This window comes from Sinocyclocheilus grahami, unplaced genomic scaffold, assembly GCF_001515645.1.
Source record: "Sinocyclocheilus grahami isolate Dianchi unplaced genomic scaffold, SAMN03320097.WGS_v1.1 scaffold76.1, whole genome shotgun sequence".
Classification (NCBI taxonomy): Eukaryota; Metazoa; Chordata; class Actinopteri; order Cypriniformes; family Cyprinidae; genus Sinocyclocheilus; species Sinocyclocheilus grahami.
Window position 1 is genome coordinate 218,828 of NW_015505255.1, and position 17,188 is coordinate 236,015.

The following is a 17,188-nucleotide window of genomic DNA, read 5'->3' on the forward strand; positions in this document are numbered from 1 at the left end:
TGTACTGTATCACTCAACATACTTTATGATACTTACTCATGTTTATTTCATGTTATAACTAGCAGTAAAGAGGAAGATCGATGCTTGTAATCTAGCTTGTAAACCACTGGCTATGGCTAGCTAGTACGCTAACTGACGGTTACAGTAATGCTAGTCAGTAAAAACTAATAAAATCTGCCTTTTCTTTTCCTCAAAAACGATAGCACACACTGTGACAATATAGTTTATAAGTAGATCACCAAAAACTTACCTAATCTTGCGGCCACATTTCAAACACGATCTGACTCTGAAGTTCAGTTAGTTGTCTTCTGGTGATGCTTTGTTTAAACCAACCTTCCACCACCTATTGGTGCACTTCCGCCACCTACTGGTCTAGAGTTATTAGGGCACATAGTGGGATTTAATCCAACAAACTAAATGCTCTTAAGTACTGTTTACTAAAGTTGTTTAGTTTAACTATTGCATCCACCTGAAAGTTCACATAACACAGTGTAATTAAGTAAATTCAACAAATTTGTAAAAATTATTTTTATATTTATATAGTTATGTTTACTCGCTTTTCTTAAGTAGATTCAGTGATTACTTTTTACAGTGTAGAACAAGCTGTAATGGTGACATTGATTATGGCAATTAATATTCCTAATACATACATTGGGAATACATTCTTAACTCACTCTGCCAGGACTGATCACAGGACAAATAGCCCCAGCACTAGCTATGACAGTTTCCCACCTTGCCCACATTAAAGCCTGGAAGAAATATCTACGGTGAGAGAATGAAGTTATTTCTGTCAGAGTCAATGATCCTCTGCTGGGCCAGAGCAGCGTGAGAGCTGCGGTGTGGAATGTAGTAACATTCTGCCGTGCTCAAGACAACCACCAGGGAATGCTGTTGAATCTTTGATTTTCATAGGTCACACGTGGACGGCCCCAGAGAGGGGGGGATTAGTTTCCTTTCAATGGACCGACTCTTATTCAGGATTTAAATGGACAGCTTCAGGAGGCTTTTCCCTTTTGCTCATTTATAATTTATATCCAATTTATTGAATTCAAAATAGAGTTAGCCTGTGTTTTCTCCATACCCTAAAAAAGTAATCTTGGATAATCTTGGATTTTTCTCTTACTCTTTCTTTCTGCCTATCCTTTAATGTTTACATGACTGATAGTTGACCATCTAGGCTTTTGTTACCATGTCTGTCCTGGCTCTAACCTTTGGCCTAGTGCAGTGATGCATTTTAACAAGCCCATCTGCTTTTTAATAATTGATCTGAGGTTTTGATTAATTCCCCTTTCAATATTATATCAAGGTGTCAAGGCTAAATAGGTTAGTATGACCCCTGCAGGTAAATGCTTGGAACTACACCATTTGGAACAAAAAGCGTCTTTCTCCTTTGACATTCAGAATTAACTATGTAAATTAAATTACTGTTGAAAAGTTTGGTGTCAGATAGATAGATAAATAGATAGATTACAATTTTTTATCTAATTAATTACATGATGTGGCGATTAATTAATCTAATTAATCGCAAATTTATTACACATCAAATTTGGCTGAGAAATGACTCCCAAAAGATAATTTAAAGTCATTGTTGTGTAAAGCGTTAAACAGACTTCAAACAGCTTCAGCAAGAAATATTTTGTTTAATAAAATTTATTACATATACTCTTTTGGACCATGAGGGTGAGTAAATGATGACGAATGAAATTGTCATTTTTGGGTGGGTGAACTATACCTTTAATAATTTATTTTATTAATTTTATGATTATTACTATGGAAATATGAAATTATTTCTTTAATGAAATTATACTCTAAATAATAAACTAAAACTGCCAGTAGGTGGTGGTAAATGTCTTGATGATTAAGTCATCGAGTCATTTATTCATTTGATTCGTTCAAATGGCTTCATTCAGGAGTGAAGTAAATGGTTCTTTATGAATGGTCCATTGAATCATTAGACACTAGTTTTTAGCTGTGATGATAAAAAACTTTTCTCGAGCACTAAATCAGCATATTAAAATGATTTCTAAAGGATCATGTGACACTGAAGTCTGGAGTAATGGCTGCTAAAAATGGAGCTTTGCTTGACAGGAATACATTCCATTTTGAAATATCTGATAGAAAATAGTTGTTTTAAATTGTGAAAATATTTCACTATATTACTGTTTTGTGTTTTTATATTTTTGACCAAATATGCTCTCTTTCAAAGACATTAAATAATCTTAGTGACCCCAAAGTTTTGAATTATATTATATTATATTATACTGATATGTTATAGTGTTTTTTTGTCAGCATTGTTTTATTATTATTATTATTATTATTATTATTATTAGATTTTTTATTTATTAGTCACATGGCATGTATAGTTCAGGTGTGTACAGATGAGCAAAGACAGCAGGTTTTAATTTGTGTACTTCCAGGAGGTTTTGTTGAGATAAATAGGAATGCAAGCAGATGTTCTCTCCACATTATATAGAAGTTATTGGTTTATTTTACAATTTCTTTAGTGGGTCTCAAGTACTTTTTAATGCATAATTTCTCTGTTCTGCATCAGTTGATCAGCTCTGTGGCAGATAAACCTGAAGGCAGAGATAGATGCGGGTTCTGGTTGCATCCGGACAGCAAGCTCATCAGTTTCTGCTGATTTGAAGCGGCACACTATGGATAACCCTGCAGCAGGTGTAACCTGAGACCACCGAGAATGGGGGCGTATGGTCAGACCCTTCATTCTTTGCTTAATTTAGGGATGAGACCTCTTTTCTGTTCCTCTCATCCTGTTGAGGCTCACAAGGGAGATTGAGAAGGTGCTGACGGGCTGACTCTGGGTGACTGGGGGCGGCTCAGTTCAGGCTGATCCAGCACTAATTTCACCCATCCAACTCTGCACTCCACACCCTCTACAGACAGGCTGGGTGGTTTGTGGGAAGAGACTGGAGCAAACAGAGGTCATATGAGCAATTAGCACCGGGATATTTTTGGCACATGAGACACTCTGGCATATACCTTCAGTAACATTTCAGTGAGTTTAGATAGCTTCGAGGTTTAGAACTATTAGTCTTGTTGGATGCCGAGAGCACGTGCCAGAAGATACATAAAGGAGAACAGAATAACCATTTGTGGATAAAGTTCATCTTCAGATATCCTGACCTTCTTGAGGCATATACATAAGAGAAACTGAAGATAGTACTTGTGCATAGTTGTGTCTTTTGTGGCGTGTCCTTAGGTCTTCAAGGCCAAATAAGTGGTGAGTACCATACAACTTTGTAATTCCCTTGAACAGATTTATCGACGGGAAGATGTCGACTCAGCAGATTATATTTAACAAAGGCTCATTAATTACCAAATGACTAAATGGCTTTATTCTAAGGATGATCTGAAGCAGTTATGATGGAAGTCACATTTTATTATTATTGCTCAATATTGCTACAGCTTAACTGGATAGCCAATAAACTTGTGTTTAAGTTATGGTTATGACTATAATTTCGAAAGGATGCTGTGAAATCCATTAAGGCTATGGCAATGGTTAATATATCATATAGATATCATATAGTTTCTAAATGGAACCATTATCTGTTTATTTCACACTTAATGTGGATTGCATGAGTGTAAAATGCTCATTTGAACAAGAGCGGTGTTCAAGAACGAATTTAGGATGTTAATATGACGTTTGAACTTATTTTGGCACCTTCTGATCTTTTAATATGAAATTGATGGACACACACTAATATCTTTAATTATACAAATGTTCCAGATATATATATTTCTGCCAAAGTAAAATTAGATGTTGCGCATTTACAATGTGAAGAAACTAAATTCAAAACAATTTCAACCCCAAGGTTGTGGGACTTAAATTTAACGCCATAATGATTCTATATTGACACTGTTGGATGTGAGAATGAAGATGATTCAGTAATAATTGTGATTAACTCATCTCTTTGGAACGACTGTATGACAGTCAAGGGCTTTGAGCGGAATACTGTCGGATGATTCATTTCTCATCTCCTGCTGTCAGTCAACTACCCTTGTACACAAACAATTTCTGGCACTGACAGCAGGGTGCAAACTACGGGGGAGCTTGGCTCCCCTTAATAAGACATGGGCTCCCCTGAAAACGTGATTTGTGAAATTTTGGGGGGTCTCAAAAAATATTGACAATGTGTTATTTTGATGTGTAATTTCAGTTTTGTGTAATGTGGTCATTGTGGATTATTATTTTTAAAACTCATTCATGCATGACGGCGATTTAAACCTAATTCACTTCAATAAAGATAACTGTACATGCTATTCTTGTAATGAGCATCAAGGTGTGGGGGTGCTGCGGTGCAAATTCCACCCATATTTAGTACATGTTAACGCAAAGATTCGTAGAAAAAATATAAACGTTGGACTCTGTGGTCGATTCTGTGTTAAGGTAAGGCATGTTATTCGCAATTATGTGTTGTGGCTGGGTTGTTATAGGTCTGCGTGACTCTCGATGTCTTAGGCCTAATTGAATGGAGGAATTATGGTATTCTTCTGTAGCCTGACGACGAGTAACTTTAACCGTTGTTCATGTGAACTCAAAGACAGCCTGATGCTTTGTTTATAGACTATTTGTGGGTGGCTGTTTGTTGTTTCACCTATTAATTCGTGTCGATAAAGTATAATAGGGTAAACCCTGAATAGTGATTTATCCTATGTATAGTGCTTGCATAAAGCAGGTAGTGCACACACTTGTAAGCGCACGAACCCCCCCTCGTTATAAAAACGCCATATGTTCGAACGGTATAGTTCGAACACTGACTGACAGATCTTCTTTTTTATGTGTCAAAAAAAAAAAAAGTGTTTTATCAGCTGTATACTGCCTGATGCATCACAGAGGTAAAGGTCCAGTTTGCAAACGAGGCAAAACAGTATTACGTGCTTATTACATTTATACCGTATCCCAGTGGTTTGTTTGAATGGTTAGGTGTTTGCATTCAGATGATGATGGGAACAGCAGGCAACCTCTGTTGCATTTTAAAGTAAGCTTATCAAGGAAGCATTTGGGGATTTCATCATGGCATCCAAGAGTATAGATCTGCAACTGTCTTGTTTTGCCAGACATCAGATGTCAGTGGAGGACAATTCAAAGCTAATTTAATGATAAGCATGAGAAATACAGTGGGGTGGGGTCCAAAAGTTTGAGACCATATAGAAAAAAAATTATGTAAACCTGGAATGATTTAGTATTTAGAACAATTTTAAAAATTTAATTATAGAAATTTTACAAACTGTTAATTTTTTCACATTGGCCATGTGAATTTTGTATAAATGGTCAGATGTTCTTGCTTCCTCTAAAGTGCCATAATTTGGCTTCATTGTCATCAGATTTTACAAAGAAATGTATTTGAAATTCATGTTAATTTTTTTAAATGAAACTTTAAAAAAACTATATTAAATTGGGAAAAAAGAAAAACAGAAGCATTTTTACTTAGACTTTTAGTCCCCATAGCATTTCCAGAGTTACCATTCGACTTTGTTTTATTTTACAAAATTGGAAGGGAAAAAATTAATCCCTTTTAATTTCAGAAAAGTTTAAAACATTTTTAAAGTAATGTTATTACAAGGAACTTTATGTAATTTGAAGAATGTGTTTTTATGTCACATATATGTGGGAGTAATTGCTTCATAACCTCTCATTTGCTGTTTAATTACTTATAAATTAGCGGCTTATGCAGCACGGATATGGAGGAGGCTGAATGTCCCCTTGGGCTGTGGGACAGTAATGGGTTTAGTGAGCCGCATATGTGATGTTTGATTTTAATTACTCACTCAGGTGAGTGCCAAATGCATGTGCATGATTGAGCATCCTTCATAATTCAACCAGATGAGATTCTATCATCTTTTCCCTCCTCTGCCCTTTGCCAGTTATAGTGCAACTTGCCTTGCATTCAAAATGACATACTGTGGGGGTCCCAAAGACTGAGCTGAGACCACTATTGAAAATGCTTCTGTTTTTTAGGGGTTCAAGCGCGTAGTGCTGAAACCCTATTGTAATTGTTAGAATTGTCACAGATGATCTCCACATAAAACTGATCGCGGAATCTGGTCGGGTTTCTTTCTATTTTTGTACAACCTACATTTGATTTTTTTCTGACACTTTTTTCTATTGTGTTGTAAATGTTAAACAAATTGTATCCTGACAAGATTAATAAAAATAAGAAATAGCCTACAATTTTTGTACAACATTATTATTTTCTCTGACACTTTTCCCCCCTACTGTTGCATAAAATATTAAACTAATTTTGTGTCTTATGATAATTCATATAAATTCAAGTCAAAGTCAATAAATTCAAGACTCTTGACAAGACGAATAAAATAACATACAGTTTTGTGCAGACTACACTTTTATTTGTTAGCCTATCTCTCTTTCTTTCAGTAGCGGAAATTTAAATGTGAGATTCTGGAAACGAGATCTAAATTTAGCGAGAAAGGTCAGGTCGGGAAGAAAATTATTCTAAGCGGACAGCGGGTGAACAAAGAGTGAATATATAGCGGGAGCGGGTGGGTGCGGAATATAACCTTGCGGTAGCAGGACTAAAAAAAATAAAAAAATAGTCCCACGCAGACCTCTAACTCACACCGCCTACAACGTGACCGAGGCTCGCCCCAATCGGCCTGACGGGGGTACTACAGTGATCAAAAGTACGAAACCGCTCATAACTCCTAAACCGTTGGTCGCAAGCTCAAGTGTCTTATGTCGTTGGAATCCTTGGCTCATGCCGGACAAAATGCAGATTCGACCGTGAGCCGCGTGAAATTTTCGGGTATTTTGCATTTTTTGAAAAACCTACTTTTGTGAACTAGTCCTAGGTTTTTCGCCCGATCAGAACCGAACCAGTACAGAAAGATTCTCTGGAGAGTGAATATCAATAATTATCAAACAAATGTGGAACTTTCGACTCACCGTCGCAAAGGAACACCAAAATGTCCGAAAGGGGAAGGGCCACTTTTAGTAAAATGCCTATAACTCCTGAACAAAATGAGATATCTTCGCCAAATTCAGAATACTTATGTAAGAGCTCAAGCTGAGGTCACGGGGAAAAAAATCAAGGATTGGCCACTTGGTGGAGCTATAGGAGGGAAAAAGCATAAAAATATAACTAGGCAACCATTTGTCCTATCAGCATGAAAATCGCCATGCACGGTCTTTGTCCAAAATGCCAAAAGAGTCTATGGGGACATTTGCTTATTTCAAAAGAGGCCGCCATTGACGATGAAGTTTGAGCACCTATTAGACAAGGTTAACGGAGGCAGATCGGAATGAAACTCGGTGCGCCTGTTTGACTCATGACCCCAAAGCTCTGTAAGAAATTTGAAAGAAATTGGCCACTGGGTGGGGGGGCGCGGTATCACATTTTTTGAGGGTGTAAACGATTGTACAATGCGTGGTTTTCCGCACATACACACGATATTCATATAGTATGATAGACCTCCTCGTTCCGAACAACTTTACCTCTAGAACCACTGCTGTCAATCAAACCATTTTTTAAATGATTGAGAAGATGTGAAAAACCTACTTTTGCGAACTAGTCCTAGGTTTTTCGCTCAATCTAGAAAAAACCACCGCAGTGCAATTCTCTGGACTCTCTAGGTCAATAATTATCAAAAACATGTTGAAATTTACCCTTTGGGAAGCTATAACGGGGTCCTTTAGAAAAAGGGGCCTGTCCAAATGTACCCAAAAGCCTATAAAGCCTAAACAAAAACTCAAAATTCACGAAACCCAGTGAGCACATGCGACAGGTGATTCTAAACAAACATGCAAAGTTTCAAGTAGATCGGACCCCAGCTGCTGCTATAACGTTAATGTTAATGTTATAAAAAGATCATATTTCTACGGTACATTGCCTGGATTTGCCAAAAAAATTTTTTAAATCATTGATTTAGGTGGTTACAGGCTTGCTAAATAATATGTAATGTATTTTTCCTTATGTGCTTAAATGCGTAAAGCGCTTGAACCCCGGTAATCGCTGCTTGCAGCTATATTGTAATTTTTTTTGTTTTGAAGATTCAAAATTTTTTCCAGAATAAAAACATGAGTAAAAATGGAAAGGATGCTCCACTGAAAAATAAAAATTCTCATTTACTCACACAATTTACTCAAGATTTTTAGAAAAAGAATACATTTCTGTGGATTATTTACATCACGCTTCACAGTGTGTTGACGTTTGTGTCATGCAAATGTGCGCATGACAATTGGCCGGAAGTGATGTTTTATAGCTAAATAATATTATAAAATATTAGTATTTTTCTCTTACACATATCGTTTTGCTTCAAAACACATTAAATCATCCACTGGTGTAGTGCTGGGCGGTATGACCAAAAATGCACTTTTCATGCATGACCGGGTGTTAACCATATTTTCTACTGATTGAGAGAGGAAATACTGCAGTATATTGACTTAGAATGCCCTATTTTACTGTCATGATGAGTGAATAGTGTCAAAAAAATACCACACTAAATAGTGACTAAACACGACCCCTTTTAATACATGTTAACCAGGAGTCACTCTCATTTATAATCGCGGCATCGTCTGATAAACAATGCATCTACACTAAAGAGCGGCTATGCGGTTGTTTTCGCTATATTACTTTTTTGTCTCATGCAGCGCACTGCCTGCAGATAAGTGATAAAAAAGGTACACATTTTCCATCTAAATTACACAAAAAGAGGAAACCAAAGGTGCCTAGCAGTACACACATCACGTGAATTAAGTTAGCTGCTATTTGCAATTGTTTAATTTAATAATAATAATAATGTTCATTTATTATACACCTTGTTAGTAGCTTGTACTTGAGATTGTTGATCAGTTAGTGCACAGTAAGAAAAAGGTACTAGTAATTTTCCAGGACATTATCCGTTATCCATTGTAACCCTGTAACTCGAAAACACAAAATACAATGCGTAATTTAAAATGTAGGTAAAAAACCTGTGAATAATAATTACGGAAAATTCCTTCATATTAGTAGATTTTGCCCTATTTTTACAGACTTTTCTTAGAGTGTAGCATACTAACTACTAATACAATGCTTGAAACTATAATTGTTCAGAATGAGTAGTTTTACTAGTTTACTAGCTAATAAAAATAAACTTAAATTGTAATCGTTCAGAAATGTGAAAGTGTTAAATAATTCAATGTTGTATTTAAAATTAGTTATTTATATTTTAATATTATATTATGCATTTAAATTATTTTATAAACACATCTAAATTAACATATATAAAAAATATTTTTTGCTGAGATTTGATGCAGTGACCCATCGCAACGTCATTTAGCAACTTTTAGCAGCAAATCAACCTTCCTTTAGCAACTTCCCCTGAAAATTAGTTGGCAACACTGTTCTCTGCCGCTCACTGCACAGAACAGACGCCGAGAGAGGTGACACTTCTCTGGGAAAGTCAGACCTCGCGCTCGCGGGACAGCACTGGCGAAATCTTCCAACTGAACCATAGCGAAGGTTTATCCCAAAAAGTCACTAGGTTTGTCAGTATGAATATTCTATGGAAAAAAACTGCTAAAAGGGTCTGAAAGTTGTTAAATCCTAGTGCTAAAGTCTCGCTCGTGTGTGTGATACGCGGGAGCTGATGGCAGGGGCGGTGGATATTTCTGGCGGTCAATGTAGATATTGTGGATGAGTTATTCTGTGTCATCACGTTCTATTAGTTCTACACAGCTTCAGTTTCGGAACTTTCACGCTTAGTAACACAAAAAGTCACTAGGTTTGTCAGTATGAATATTCTATGGAAAAAACCTGCTAAAAGGGTCTGAAAGTTGTTAAATCCTAGTGCTAAAGTCTCGCTCGTGTGTGTGATACGCGGGAGCTGATGGCAGGGGGCGGTGGATATTTCTGGCGGTCAATGTAGATATTGTGGATGAGTTATTCTGTGTCATCACGTTCTATTAGTTCTACACAGCTTCAGTTTCGGAACTTTCACGCTTAGTAACACATACAGCTGTTCCCTCACCACAGTGCAACAGTGAAAAGGGACCCCTTTCAAACAGTGTCGCTTTCCAAATGTTGTTTAAGCGACACTATTGTGTACTATACGTATTGCGGTATTTTAAAAATTAATATCATAGCAAAAATAAACACCGGTATTCGGTATGTACCGGTATACCGCCCAGCACTACACTGGTGTCTTATGAATTACCATTGTGTTTCCTTTGTGTGGTTTTTAAAGTGTCAGCTTTGTGGCAGATATCCACTCGAATTATATGAATTCACAGAGATCTGTTTGTGTTCATCTGATAAAAGAAAGTCATATTCATCTAGGATGTCATGCGGGTGAGTACATTTATTATTATTTTCTTTGGTGGAGTATCTTTTTAATTTGTTATTAATAAAATGAAAATACATGTTATGTTTTATTGTAGTATAGTGAACATTCGGTTTAATTGTGTGGGAAAGCTAGAAATAGAACAATAATTAAGAAATGGTCCCTAATATTGGTTATTGTTGGAGATTTACACAACACTTTTTCCCAAAAAAATAAATAAAAAATTAATCGGTTATGGTTTAAAAATAGCATGATTGGTTAATATCTTTTTGCTTATTTGGTTACGTGACCTTGAGTGCAGAATCATACATTTCTTAGTCATTTGAGATGATAATATTGCATTGTTTTATTTGTTTCAAAATCCTGAAACTTTGTTTATTTCCAGGTTTAAACTATAATATCGAGTCCCATATTTTCAGTGTGGTTTTTCAGACATTTGGACCCCACTGTAATTGAGGGCCAGACCCCATACTTGTGGATGCTCACTGAATCTCATTTTACATCTGGGCCGTGGGAACAGAACAGGAGCCGGGGTACAAGAGGGTTTCTTCATTTGGGGATTGTGACGAACACGAGGAACGAAGAGCCGGTGCCTGTTACTCCTCTGGATTACCTAAAGGCTCGAGACTCATCCTTCACCTGCAGCCGCTCTTTCATTAGCTTATAGCGCCCATTTGCACAGCCTATAATCAGTCTCGCCAGTTGGAGCCGTGCCATTTCCCTTCCTCTGCGGCTTTAAAACGTGCCTTTTTGTTCCTTTAAAAGGGCTTTTTTCTTGTTCTCTCCTTCTGTCTATTTAATCAGTTATTTTCTCTCTTTGTCTCAACCTTTCTGCTCCCTGCCTACTTCAATCTTGAGTCTCATCCCTTTTATCACTGTCTCATTTAATTTCTTCCCCTTCCCGCCTCCCACCTTTCTGTCCTTTTCCCCTTCTCTTTTTCCTCATCTTGCATCTCTATCATCCCAATCTCTGCTGATGTTGCTGCTGTCTCCTATTCCGCAGTATATAGAGACCCTCTCATCATTTAACCGTGACAAACGTGAGCGTGAAAGAGTACGAGGTGCAGCAGAGGTGAAACGCTCTTGCGCTTGTGTGTTTTGATGTGAATGCTAGCTGCTTGTGCTCCATCCCCATCCCCCCTGTGTCTCTCTGTGAGTGGGAGATCCCGGGAGCGGGAAGGCCGTTTAAATGAAACTCGTGAGCTGGGCAGTGCTTGTCTGCAGCAGTAACAGCAGCTGTGCTCCGCTCAGAGGAGTGTTTATCGCAAGCTAGCAAACCTGCGGCAAGCATGTGGAACCGGGCGAGTTATTCTGAGCACATCCCTCAATCCGAGCAGCGCTCCTGCAATGTGCCGCACAGGTGTGTATCTGTTCTGTTTCTCCAGCTTCAGAAGCACAGATCTGCAGATCTAGACCTGTATCAGTTATACTGATTTATGCATGTGCCGATTTATACGTGAAAGTTGACAACTGTCCCGTCATGGTGGTTAATGTTAGGATGGATCTCTTGTTTGATACTGTTAAGCTTTTAATTGACTGCTGATGTTGACTCAAAGGTTTCCTTTAGGAATACAGCCTGTGGTTATTCATGCTTGCTGTAGCTGTGTGCTCTCTGCTTGTATCCGCTTTGATCATTTGAATTATGCAAGTGAAATATTCAAGGGTCATTGGCGGAACGATTTGTGTGGGATCTGTTCAAGCTTCTGGTTTATTGATACAGCCATGCGATACTCCTGGGATATGCAGGCAAATCTAGTGAGATTCAAGCTGAGATTATGTTTCTTGTTTGGGAGCTACTTACACACATTTCTCATTTAATCTCTCTCTCACACACTTATTTGCGAAACAGTTTCCTAATTCTCATCTTTGTACTGTATATTATAGGCCTGTTATTTATTATTGCAAATATAGCTCTAAACTGCACTTTTCACATTTTTAGATCAGAGTTGTTAGGGTAGCTTTAATATCAGCTTTATTATGGAACTGTAAAAATAGTTGTTTGTTTTCAATAATTTTTCATGATCACTCACCCATCTACCATTGGTCAGCCATGATAGCTTCACTTTTTTCTGTGTATTTAATTTATTTAAAAAAACCTGTTTGGTAACAATTTCTATGAAGCATATGTTTATAATGCATTATAAGGGTATTTTAATTCTTTATAAAACCTTTGTTGTATAGTTTGTATCATCTCATGAATAATCATAACGACTTTTTAAGAACTTAAACTGACTCACAATGAACATATTAAATCCACTTAAGTTACAATGGATTATAGGTCCCATTGTTATAATCTATTATATGTCTCATGTATTTACAATGTTTTTAATATTTCTTACTACATTTGTTTTTACCTTTATTTTTACACTTTTAAACTTTTGCACTTTTACAGTTTTCACCTGTCTGCTCTGTCATTCTACTGTTTGACCTGCTCATTGTTATGATGCTTAAAGGGTCTTGGTGTCACAGAGCAGGTTATGAAAAAATAGACCCCATCTATTTATCATTTCCCCCCTCTGGCTGCCCTTCCTGTTACCTCTACTGTGAAACCCCAGTGACAGCTCTGGCCTAGACTTCATGTCATTTTCCAGCCGTCATCTGTGGTACAGCCACTGGGTCTTAATGTGGATCCTGGAAGGAGCTGCAGAGACTGTTTTTACTGGGGGAAATTCAATCAATCAGTCATGGGTACTTTGGTTTGAGACCGAAAAACACCTTTGAGGAGAGGCCTGGATCTGATATTCCCAGAATAGAATCATGAAACCTGTGTTTGTTTTAAGTGATTTAACAGTGGAATCTGGAATTCCAGGAAATTGTACAAAATCCCAGAATGTCTTTGTTGAGGTCCTAGGAGGGAATTATTTGTGAACAAAGGGCCTGGGTATAGTATGAAGCTAGAGATGACATGCCATTCTGTTTTGATATGGTTTGAGTCTGCTGTCCTGACTACACATGCATCAGTTGTTTTGGCTTTATGCAGTGCCATGCACTATTTTACTTTACTCCATAGTACATTACTCACAGTAAACGGCTTGAAAATTATGTGATTAAGTGTTATTATCTTTGTTAGACTTTATGTGCTTTGGGCTTCAACAAAGGCCAACCACTGTATTAGCAGGCACTGTGTTATGGGGTGCTGAATGTAAAATAGTGCACATTACATAAAACAACATTTCTGCTGCCTGTAGCACTGGTTTTATGTCACTGGCAAAGAAGGACTAGGGTCGCTAATAAATCAAGCGTTATAGTAAAAATTTACATTTAGATTTGCATTTAATATTTATATTTAACAGAATTATATTAAGATTTATATTTAACATTTAGGTTTAACATTTAAATATAGAATAATGATATAAATGTAATAGTACTTCTAAAATTGACTTTTTTTTGCTAAATCTGACAATATTGGGTTAATGTTTTTGGAGTATACTTTCTGCAGTCTATATTGTATGTCATTTACTAATTATCTCAGTTTCAGGAATGTGTCATATTCATGTCTGTTCATCAGATTGCTCACTTACATTTACAGCTTCACTCATTAAAGTAATAATCTCTTGATGTCACCCTGTAGTTATTATCTTCTTCACCACCATTTCAGTCGTGACTTCTATTTGCTCTCTTAACTAATGAAGCACAGGTTGAGTTATTGGTTAGTCCTTCTGGGAAGGAAAGAATGTCTTCCCCACTGCAGTCTAAGCTGAGAATAGGGAAAGACTTAAGGAAGTGTCACTGATCCGTGTGGATGCTCTCCTTTTATTAGCTGATCACAACTCATCCTGGAGATTTAACTCAGAGAGAGAGAGAGTACAGTAAAAATAAAGCTGGATATACAGTTAGAATCAAGCAGGAAAAAAATGATATAGTGGGCATATGGCTGATAATTCCAAAATGACCAATTTGTTTTTTTCCTTCTGACTGTATTGATATTTCCTTGTTCTAAACTATTACATTGTGGCCATCAGACCTCGTTCAGCCCAAACATTCCACTTACTGACCTTTCTGCAGTGTCACTGTCCTTATCTGATCGGTGCTGTTTTTAGTCCGAGCTGATTGTGTGTACGGGTAGAGTGTTCACAAGGCTAATACATATCTATATGCTTTAAAACCAGACTGGCAGTTTTATAACTGGATTGGTGTGTACGGCACTCAGTGTGTTGTGTCTGTGTGACAGTATTGACTTGGAGGTGACAGAAGGACGAAGGCCAACAGCTGAATCTGAATAGAATTGTGAATGTTTTGTTTTTACAGCCCTTTAGCACTGTTTTCACCCTTTTTATGTCTCTCTCAATCTATATCTTTCTTTTCTACACTTGCGATGGAAAAGATAACTGATTATTCATGATAAAATTATTCAAATTTTTACCTAAAACAGACCAGAAATGCTACCTAATATGGTATCAACACATGTCTTGGCTGTGCTCAGTGTGTTGTGTCTGTGTGACAGTATTGACTTGGAGGTGACAGAAGGACGAAGGCCAACAGCTGAATCTGAATAGGATTGTGAATGTTTTGTTTTTACAGCCCTTTAGCACTGTTTTCACCCTTTTTATGTCTCTCTCAATCTATATCTTTCTTTTCTACACTTGCGATGGTAAAGATAACTGATTATTCATGATAAAATTATTCAAATTTTGACCTAAAACAGACCAGAAATGCTACCTAATATGGTATCAACACATGTCTTGGCTGTAGGTCACATGGTTATTGTTCTTCAGTAATCTTGCATGACTGTTTCATAGCTACATTGGCTATGCATCATATACTAGGTAGAGTTTAGTGTGAAGTGAAACAAATCTTGTTAACAGAGTTGCCAGTTCATGTCTAAAGGGAAAACTCCATTTTATACACAATGAAAGTAGGGCTGCACTTGGGAAAAAAATAAAAATTGGCTAATAGAAATTGTAATTGTGAGTTAAAAGGCATTTTTATTTCTGATAAGTACAACTGATAAATTGCTATACTAATATTTGACTAATAAATGTCTTAATTATTTAAAAATCGCACAAAGCCATATCACAATTTTGATTATATTTCAATAAATTGTTCAGCCCTTATTATTACAATTTTGTATTTTATTTCAATATTAAAATATGTTTTCCTAAAATGTAAATACTGTGACTCTGCTATCAGTGTTTTTGCATTCTTTAATGTTTGCTGAAATTGTGTGAGTTTGTGTGAGCAATGGCAGACAGGGATTTAAGGATACCATTTGAAAACGGTTATAGGTCACATGGTTATTGTTCTTCAGTAATCTTGCATGACTGTTTCATAGCTACATTGGCTATGCATCATATACTAGGTAGAGTTTAGTGTGAAGTGAAACAAATCTTGTTAACAGAGTTGCCAGTTCATGTCTAAAGGGAAAACTCAGTTTTATACACAATGAAAGTAGGGCTGCGCTTGGGAAAAAAATAAAAATTGGCTAATAGAAATTGTAATTGTGAGTTAAAAGGCATTTTTATTTCTGATAAGTACAACTGATAAATTGCTATACTAATATTTGACTAATAAATGTCTTAATTATTAAAAAATCGCACAAAGCCATATCACAATTTTGATTATATTTCAATAAATTGTTCAGCCCTTATTATTACAATTTTGTATTTTATTTCAATATTAAAATATGTTTTCCTAAAATGTAAATACTGTGACTCTGCTATCAGTGTTTTTGCATTCTTTAATGTTTGCTGAAATTGTGTGAGTTTGTGTGAGCAATGGCAGACAGGGATTTAAGGATACCATTTGAAAACGGTTATTGTTTTTGCAATTCTGCTTGTTGTATCTAGTGGCACAGCAATACATATTTCATCTTCATAATTAAGATAAAGGACCCATCTCAAAGGGTGGGCTCTTTCTCCTTTCTTTTGCAATTATTTGAGGAGTTGTAGAAGACAGAAGAAACCTCTGGAAGACTCACTGAAATGAATACTGTGTCTGACATCAGACAGCTTTCTTTCTGTCTGTGTGTATGTCCTTAAGGGCCCGATAAATAGAGGCTGCATCTGTTCTACAGCTCACCTCTGGCCCTGCACAGCAGGAGATGCCAGACTGCAGCTCCTTAGTTCATATAGATGCAGTGAATATAGGTGAGCTCCTGTTTCCAAATGATGAAAATCCAAAATCAGACTATTTAGAAAGTCTGTGTGAATAGTACAAACATTAGCCTGTAATACCACGAGAGTCCTGTGGCTTCTGTGACTTTAGTGTGAGTTGGCAATGTATTGATTTTTTTAATTGACTTGTTAGTGCTAGTTCCATTTGAGCTCAGTGATTATTTATTGTTCAGTGCAGAGAGCATGGAGTCGGGGGCTTTAGAGTGAGCTACATCTCCTTATACATAATGGATTGTGTTGGCCTTTATGTGTAGTGGATATTGCTGAAGGAACATTTTTAGTATCAACAATATAACTCCCATTTTTCAAGACTTAGTTAAGATTCAGAAAGTTGGAATGACTTATGATTTCTGTAGGGATTATGTTCATATCCCCCCCACCCCCAAGATTTAGATTTAGTCCAGAGATGAAACAGATAATCCAGATGTATACATGTGGGTTGTGTTTGTGCCTCAGAATGTGAGAAAAAAGGTTTGTTAACATTTAGAATAGACTAGTGTTTTAATGAAAAAGTAGAAGAGTTTGTGTAAGTAAGGTTTAAAGATAGGGAATATAAAGTATCACTAGCTATAAAAGCATTAGAGATCAATTGAAATTCCTTACTATTTGAAGACCATATAAAAATGATGTAAAGCACACTTTCTATTTCTTTGGCCAGTCATTATCACACCCGGAAGCTCTTTTTTCGCATTAAAATCAAAATAACCAGGAAGAAAACAGGATTTTGCCAGAAAACAGCTGCTCAGGTACAGCACAGTATGACATGTATAGATAGA

General features: G+C 36.6%; 1 protein-coding gene and 1 long non-coding RNA gene across 2 annotated transcripts in view; one reads left to right on the forward strand and one right to left on the reverse strand.

Moving 5' to 3' along the window:
* LOC107585939 (uncharacterized) overlaps window positions 1–14,984 on the reverse strand; it is a 15,747-nt gene extending 763 nt beyond the window's left edge. Inside the window, exons 1-2 of the long non-coding RNA XR_001609304.1 lie at window positions 14,975–14,984; window positions 5,247–5,249 (exon numbers count right to left, since the gene is read on the reverse strand). This is a non-coding gene — a long non-coding RNA (uncharacterized lncRNA). The remainder of the gene's footprint in view (window positions 1–5,246; window positions 5,250–14,974) is intronic.
* Window positions 1–17,188, forward strand: part of LOC107586006 (pleckstrin homology domain-containing family A member 7-like) — a 119,515-nt gene that overhangs the window by 27,285 nt on the left and 75,042 nt on the right. The gene's annotated exons all lie outside the window — the stretch shown is intronic.